Source organism: Cricetulus griseus, chromosome 5, assembly GCF_003668045.3.
Source record: "Cricetulus griseus strain 17A/GY chromosome 5, alternate assembly CriGri-PICRH-1.0, whole genome shotgun sequence".
NCBI lineage: Eukaryota > Metazoa > Chordata > Mammalia > Rodentia > Cricetidae > Cricetulus > Cricetulus griseus.
In genome coordinates, this window is record NC_048598.1 from 5,111,396 (window position 1) to 5,119,647 (window position 8,252).

At 48.1% G+C, this 8,252-nt stretch overlaps 1 long non-coding RNA gene across 1 annotated transcript; it reads left to right on the top strand.

Moving 5' to 3' along the window:
* Nucleotides 1–2,430: 2,430 nt before the first annotated feature.
* On the top strand, nt 2,431–4,996 carry LOC118238906. Its single transcript, XR_004770317.1, has 2 exons — nt 2,431–4,419; nt 4,741–4,996. It is a non-coding gene; the product is annotated as an uncharacterized LOC118238906 (long non-coding RNA).
* Nucleotides 4,997–8,252: the final 3,256 nt, after the last annotated feature.

An 8,252-nucleotide genomic window follows, 5' to 3' on the forward strand; every position in this document is an offset into this window, starting at 1 on the left:
GTGTTTGTTTTCTAGCATGTGTGAGGACATGCTCTGTGTACATGCATGTGTGTGTGTCTGTGTGCGCGGGCGCGCGTGCTCGCGCTCAACATGCATGTGTTGGAGGGGTGGGCTCCTTCTCCATCAGTTCTTGAGCCCAGTTCTCTGCCTGAGAGAAGGGTTAGTCATCTTCTTTGGTCTACAGTTACTCTTACAGAACAGTCACTCTAGAGGAAGAAGGGAAGGTGCTAGGAGCAGTCAGCTGGCCTGAGTGTGTGTGTGTGTGTGTGTGTGTGAGAGAGAGAGAGAGAGTGTGTCTTGAGTGTGTGTGTGTGTCCTGTGTGTGTATGTGTGTGTTTGTGTCCTGAGTGTGTGTGTGTCCTGAGTGTGTGTGAGTGTGTCCTGAGTGTGTGTGTGTCCTGAGTGTGTGTGAGTGTGTCCTGAGTGTGTGTGTGTTTGTGTGTGTCCTCTGTGTGTGTGTCCTCTGTGTGTGTCGTCGTGTGTGTGTGTGTGTGTGTGTGTGTGTAGTGTGTGTGTGTGTGTCCTCTGTGTGTGTATCCTGGGTGTGTGTGTGTGTCCTGAGTGTCTGTGTGTGTCCTCTGTGTGTGTGTCCTCTGTGTGTGTGTCCTGGGTGTGTGTGTGTGTGTCCTGAGTGTGTGTGTGTAGTGTGTGTGTGTGTGTCCTCTGTGTGTGTGTCCTCTGTGTGTGTGTCCTCTGTGTGTGTGTCCTGGGTGTGTGTGTGTGTCCGAGTGTGTGTGTGTCCTGTGTGTGTGTGTGTGTCCTGGGTGTGTGTGTGTGTGTCCTGAGTGTGTGTGTGTTCTGAGTGTGTGAGTGTGTCCTGGGTGTGTGTGTCCTGGGTGTGTGTGTGTATGTGTGTGTGTGTCCTCGGTGTGTGTTTGTGTGTGTTTGTGTGTGTGTCCTCGGTGTGTGTGTTTGTGTGTGTCCTGTGTGTATGTGTGTGTGTGTTTGTGTGTATGAGTGTGCCCTGAGTGTGTGTGAGTGTGTCCTGAGTGTATGTGTGTATGTGTGTATATGTGTGTGTGAGTGTGTCCTGAGTGTGTGTGAGTGTGTCCTGAGTGTATGTGTGTGTGTGTTTGTGTGTGTCCTTTGTGTGTGTGTGTCCTCTGTGTGTGTCCTCTGTGTGTGTGTGTGATGTTTGTGTGTGTGTGTGTAGTGTGTGTGTGTGTGTCCTCTGTGTGTGTGTCCTGTATGTGTGTACTGGGTGTGTGTGTGTGTGTGTCTGTGTGTGTCCTGAGTGTGTGTGAGTGTGTCCTGAGTGTGTGTGTGTCCTGTGTGTGGTGTGTGTGTGTCCTGGGTGTGTATGTGTATGTGTGTGTGTGTGTGTGTGTGTGTGTCCTGAGTGTGAGTGTGTCCTGAGTGTGTGTGTGTTTGTGTGTGTGTCCTGGGTGTGTGTGTGTGTCCTCGGTGTGTGTTTGTGTGTGTCCTCGGTGTGTGTGTTTGTGTGTGTGTGTTTGTGTGTCCTGTGTGTGTGTCCTGTGTGTGTGTTTGTGTGTGTGAGTGTGCCCTGAGTGTGTGTGAGTGTGTCCTGAGTGTATGTGTGTATGTGTGTATGTGTGTGTGAGTGTGTCCTGAGTGTGTGTGAGTGTGTCCTGAGTGTGTGTGTGTTTGTGTGTGTCCTCTGTGTGTGTGTCCTCTGTGTGTGTCCTCTGTGTGTGTGTCCTCTGTGTGTGTGTGTGTGTGTGATGTTTGTGTGTGTGTGTGTGTAGTGTGTGTGTGTCCTCTGTGTGTGTGTCCTGTGTATGTGTGTCCTGGGTGTGTGTGTGTGTGTGTGTGTCCTGAGTGTGTGTGTGTCCTGAGTGTGTGTGTGTCCTGGGTGTGTGGGTGTGTATGTGTGTGGGTGTGTGTGTGTGTGTGTCCTGAGTGTGTGTGTGTCCTGAGTGTGTGTGTGTCTGTGTGTGTGTCCTCTGTGTGTGTGTGTGTGTGGTGTTTGTGTGTGTGTGTCCTCTGTGTGTGTGTGTGTTTGTGTGTGTGAGTGTGTCCTGAGTGTGTGTGTGTCCTGAGTGTGTGTGTGTGTGTGTCCTGAGTGTGTGTGTGTCCTGAGTGTGTGTGTGGTGTGTGTGTGTATGTGTATGAGTGTGTCCTGAGTGTGTGTGTGTCCTGAGTGTGTGTGTTGTGTGTGTGTGTCCTGGGTGTGTGTGTGTGTGTGTCCTCGGTGTGTGTGTGTGTGTGTGTGTGTGTCCTGTGTGTGTCCTCTGTGTGTGTGTGTCCTCTGTGTGTGTGTGTGTGGTGTTTGTGTGTGTGTGTGTGTCCTCTGTGTGTGTGTGTCCTCTGTGTGTGTGTGTGTGTGTGTGTGGTGTGTGTGTGTCCTCTGTGTGTGTGTCCTCTGTGTGTGTGTGTGTGTGTGTGTGGTGTGTGTCCTCTGTGTGTGTGTGTCCTCTGTGTGTGTGTGTGTGTGTATCCTGAGTGTGTGAGTGTGTCCTGTGTGTGTGTGTGGTGTGTGTGTGTCCTCTGTGTGTGTGTGGTGTGTGTGTGTCCTCTGTGTGTGTGTGTGTGTGTGTGTGTGTGTCCCGCAGGAGGACGTGGCTTCTTGCAGGTTTCTCTTGGGCACCCTCTGGAGCTATTTAGTGATGCTTCCTCTTCCTGCCATTTCCCATCCCGTTCATGGACTTTTCCCTGTGCGTTACTCTCCTGGTTTGGAAAGGCTCCAGGGTAAGCTTGAGAAGGAAAAACTAACTCCCTACCAACCGTGTGCTGTGAGCAAACACTGTCTCACTCTCCAACAGGACCGCGGCAGCCTGGGCCTATGCTGAGGAGCCCACTGTGCCTCTGAGGGCAGGGATGATTCCCTAGCAAAGTGTCTGCACCCCAGAGAGGGATTTCCCTACTAGATGACGGAGGTACCTTCTGGTTGTCTATCAGTCACCATCGGCTTGAATGACTGACTGTAGCACCAGTGTGTTCCCCTCTCCCTCACCTACATATGGACAACTCTCAGTCACCACACACAGTGGGACTTAGCTGGTAGTATACATTCTGTCAGGTGTAGTCATTCAGTGACCATCTCCTGTATGCAGAACACTGCCTACCGGTCCAGCGCATGGAGAAGGCTGAGGCAGTCCTATTCTTAGTCTCCAGGCACAGGGTTTTAAGTGTATATGCTACGGCTGAGCCTCACATGAGCTTGGGCTACCATCTTTATGTTTGGAAGGTTTCAATTTCTCATTCAATTAGGAAAGTGTGCCCCAACCTGCAGGAGATGCCACTGGTCGGATCTGTCACCTTCCCCAGATACAGAGGCAAACCCAAGTTGCTTTTCTGGCTTAACAGTGGACACCTGTTTCTGCACTTAGCAGTCATTCTCATGGCTTTCAACCTTAGGATGTAAGAGTGCACATATCCTGATTCCCTCAGGAGGCTTACAATCATGGGTATATGGTTTTACCTGGTTCTTTTCTTAACTTTTTTTTTTTCTTGACAGTATTTCTCTATGTATCTCTGGCTGTCCTGGAACTCTGTGTATACCAAGCTGGCCTTCCTTGAACTTACACAGATCTGCCTGCCTCTGCCTCTGCCTCTGCCTCCCCAGTGCTGGGCTTAAAAGTGTGCAGACCACACCTGGTCCACATTAAGCATCCTAAGCATAACTGATGTGTGGTAGTACTGGGGGGTAGATTCCTGGAAAGTGTAATCTCCGGGTGAATTAGGACATTATTTTACATGTTTCTTTTACAGAATAATAGTATTTGCTTTCCTCTCCCTTTAAGACTGTAAAATCAACAGTAAAATCTGTTAGTCTAATGTATGAGATATTCTGTGCATTTGTTCCCGGGTGGTTCTTTTGCGTTCTGTAGAAGCTGTGTCTGTGAGTAGGTATCAATGGCTGGGGTATTTTCTGTTCGCCTTCCTGACACTGACGCTGGAGTGGGTGTGTAACTTTTCTCACACCAGCTGGTCTTTCTGCCCAGCGGACAGCTCAGCACTTTCACCATCTGGTCAGTGTCAAACGGTGTGCATGTGAGGACCCTGTACTCCAGGCCTGCCCTCACTTCATTGCTGGTCACCAGGATGCCACTCCACTTCTGTCTGGCGTGGCTACCCAGTTGTGCTTGGTAACGGGCCACAGTGGTTCCCCAGGCCAGGTCACTGTTTGACACAGTTAACTGCTCCTTACCAAGGACACAGAACACAGCAGAAGATGTGGTCTGAGGAGCGCTGAGCAGGTTGCCTGCCACACTGCCCACAATGCTCACAGCAACCCTCGGGATCTGACCATTTGCGTATTCCATTACACAGGCAACTGCCAGTCAACCTCCCACACCAAAGGCTGAAGTGTGGAGCTGGCTGTTACAAGCTCCTAAATGGACTGTGGTCTTCAGAGAAAAAAGAGCTTCCACCCTGGGTTTAATACGTAGGGGTCTACCAAGAGTTGTCTTGTCAGTGCTGGGAAGGAATGAGCCCTGGGACCCATGTGAAAACGAGGTGGGTGTGGCAACCCCCCTGGAACCCCAGCAAGCAGAGATAGGGGATCCTGGAGGAGGCTTGTTAGCCAGAGTAGCTGAAACAATACACTAGGGGTTCAGCAAGCAATTGAGGCTCTAAGTGGAGAGTATATCAACCTCAGGCCTGCACGAACACCACACATGGGAACACACACACATATGTAAATAATAATAATATTAAAAAGATTGTCTCATTAGTACAAAGTAGAGGTAGGGAGGGTCTCAGTTATAATAGAGTGTGTGCCTGGAACAAAAGAAACTTCTAGCACTCTCCCTCCTCAAACCTGTCACTTTTATTCAGGAAATCCCAAGTGTTTTAGAGCTGTGTGCTAGGAACGAGACACCAAGACTACACATCTTCCTAGGATCCTGCACTGACCTTAGCCTGGTTTTGTCTGCATCTTCGTAACTTAGAACCCCGAGGCATAGTGGGATGTCCATCTTCCTTGCTGAAAATGCTTCCACCTCTGTTCTTTAGCCTATGTCTGCCATCTACCCGCGATTGTTTGATGTATTTAGTTTCTGTCGCTGTGATTAAAAACCCGGACAAAAAGTGACTTAGGGGAAGGGTTTATTTTGGCTTTGAGTATGGAGGGGGGAGGGGAGGACTCAGCAGGAGTCAGGGAATACATGGTGGTGGGAGTAGGAGGCTGGCTGGTCACAGAGCAGAGAGAACCTAACCCAGACACTAAACTTCCTCCAGCAATCCTGACCTCCTGAAAAGTCTGTAGCCTCACAAACAGTGCCACCAACTAAGGACCAGGAATGCAAGACGATGAGGGACATGCGCCTATGGGGGGTATTCTATATCTAAACATGAGCATCTGATAAGGTTTCCAATTTTACATTTTAATCAAATGCTTAAAAGATTCATTATTGCATGAGGGTATGAGGCCAGAAAAGGATGCAGAGCCCCTGGAGCTGGGGCAGTTGTCAGCTGCCTGATGTGGGTGCTGGGACCCAAAATCTGCAAGGACAGAGAACACCCTTGAACCTTCTCTTGAAAGTTGGAATCTTTAGACTAGTGATCCTTTCCTCTCTCCCACCCAAGGAGCTGCTGGGGGGCTTCTCAGGCTCTACGTCACAGCCAGTCACACACAGGATGGCTGTCCTCAGAGTGCCCCTGTTCACAGATATGACATGGTCAACAATTTGTCCAGGTTTTTGCCTTAAAGGGGGTTTGTTTGTTTATACAGCCCAACACACTCCTCAGTTAGGTTTTATATTTTCTACAGCAAAGGAAAGTAACATGTGAAAATCACAAAACAAAACTCTGTTGAGATTCCTGCTTTTGATTACTCTAATGCATACTTGTGTGTGTGCATTTTTTTAACAAAGGAAAGCTCTTTTTTTTTTTAAAAAAAAGATTTTACTTATTATGTATACAACATTCTGCTTTCATGTATATCTGCACACCAGAAGAGGGCACCAGATCTCATTACAGATGGTTGTGAGCCACTATGTGGTTGCTGGGAATTGAACTCAGGACCTCTGGAAGAGCAGTCGGTGCTCTTAACCTCTGAGCCATCTCTCCAGCCCGTGTGTACTTTTTTTATTTTTTTTATTTTTATTTATTTATTTATTTATTTTGTACGTATTTCTTTGGTTTGAGGGATTCTTTTTCAGTTATTTTTTTCCTCAAGCCAGACAGGGCTCAGTGGTGTAAGTGGTGAAGTGTAAGCGAGCCGCCCCTGTTAAATGTTTTCCTTCATAAGGGTTGCCATGGTCATGGTGTCTCCTTGTGGCAATAGAGCCCTAAGAAGGAGCCCTAGCCCTGCTGGAAGTTGTCATCGTTGCTCCGACTCACCAAGGGCACACAGCCTCCTCCACCCTCTTCACAGGTGGGAGGAGGTTGCTTACAGACTGTGACTGAGGGACCTGGAAGGGGAGCAGCTTTAAACCTAGGATGAGCTGAGCTTTTACAAAGCCGAAGGACAAAACTAAGAATGTGGGTTTTCTTCAGTGCCCTCCACATCAACGTAGTGTCTGAGTGGAGGACGTGGAGGAAGGAAGGACTTCATGCTTCCTGAGGGCTCTCTCTGCGTGTCTGAGAGGGACCCATTTCTCAGCTGTTTTCACTACTTTCCTACTACTCGCTCCTTGTGTGTTTCTTCTAAAGTGAAGACATCGGAGACTGCAAACAAAAAGGAACACAGAAGGCAGTTTCCTAGAAGGCTTTGCCTACAAAACTGCTTTTGGGGGATTGGAGAGATGGCTCAGAGGTTAAGAGCACTGACTGCTTTTCCAGAGGTCCTGAGTTCAATGGTGGCTCACATCCATCCATTATGAGATCTGGTGCCCTCTGCTGGTGTGCAGATATACATAGAAGCAGAATGTTATATACATAATAAATAAATAAAATACTTTAAAAAACTGCTTTCGTGTGTGTGTGTGTGTGGTTTTTCAAGACAGGGTTTCTTTGTGTAGTCTTGGCTGTCCTAGAACTTGCTCTGTAGACCAGGCTGGCCTTGAACTCAGAGATCCACCTGCCTCTGCCTCTGGATTAAAAGCATGCACCACCACCAGCACCCAGACCCAAACTGATCTTGAAGTAGGAGACAGTAGGGAAAGAGTTAGCCATGTGAGCACAGGGACCTAGGTTCAGTCCCCAGAACCCAAGCAACACAGCAGGGCTTGGTGGCACATATGTGTAATCCCAGTGGCAGAGACAAGGTACCCCTGGGCTTGCTCAAATCAGAAGTCCCAGTCCAGTGAGAGACCCTGTTCAAAAACATGAGGTAATAAATGCTTCTGAGGAATGACACCCAAGCCTGGCCTTTGGTCTCCCTAGGCACGAATACACATGTGACCACACACACATACATACATGCTCCCACACATGCACATATGTACAAAGTAAGGGAAGCCAGTATATTCAAGTAGTGCCGACGTGTTACGAAAAGACTCGTGTTTCCTCTGAAAACAATCAAAACAAGGTTTATTGCATGTAGAAATCAATAGATATCTTTTACAAAAAAACAAGGTTAGAATAAAGATCTCGCATTTGTAAAGGCACATAGGAAACATTTTATAGCAATGACAAAGACAGAGACAACATCCTCTAGGATCAATATCTAAATAAGACTTCATAAAAACAGGCAACAGTGCAAAAAAATACTGTCAAAAGTCAGCTCCCTACAACTCAGGACTGTGTAAGCAGCTGGCAAGCAGGAGCTTATAAACTGATATAAACAGCTCGTGGAACAGTGTGCATAGCTCTACTTAAGGCTTCTTACTATTGTCACAGTGGCAAGGGTGGCTGCCTGGACAGTCACCGTGACTATCGGGAACTCAGGAAGGAATGTCCTCGTGTCTTCTCTGTCATTCCCTGCCCTCAGCTGCCGTTTGTTAGCAAAGAGGCCTGACTACCGTCTCCGCTGAGGAGCAAGTGGCTGTTAGGGTCACTTAGTCCCAACCTGGAATGCATTTTTTCCAGCTTACAACACAGTAGGTGCTAGCTCGTGCCCAGGCCAGCCCTCGAAAGCCAACCACATCTGCAGCACTGCACTCCAGCCACAGTGGAAGGAGCTAGGCTTCCATGGGCCGACCCAAGAGCCCTGAAGCAAGCTGTTTCCTCAGCTGGTGGGCGGTGTGTGTGTGTGTGTGTAGACATCATTTAAAAATAAAATCTATTGATGTCAATTATTTTGAAGGAAACCAAAATTCACAACATTTGACAGAACACAGACCAAAAGAAAGCGTCAAAATACTGAATGAGGGAGCGACACTAGTCTAGTGAGAGAAACTAGTCTGTTATATATGTAACTCGTTACAAAAGGTTACACTTTTAATAGTCATCTGCATATGTAAACC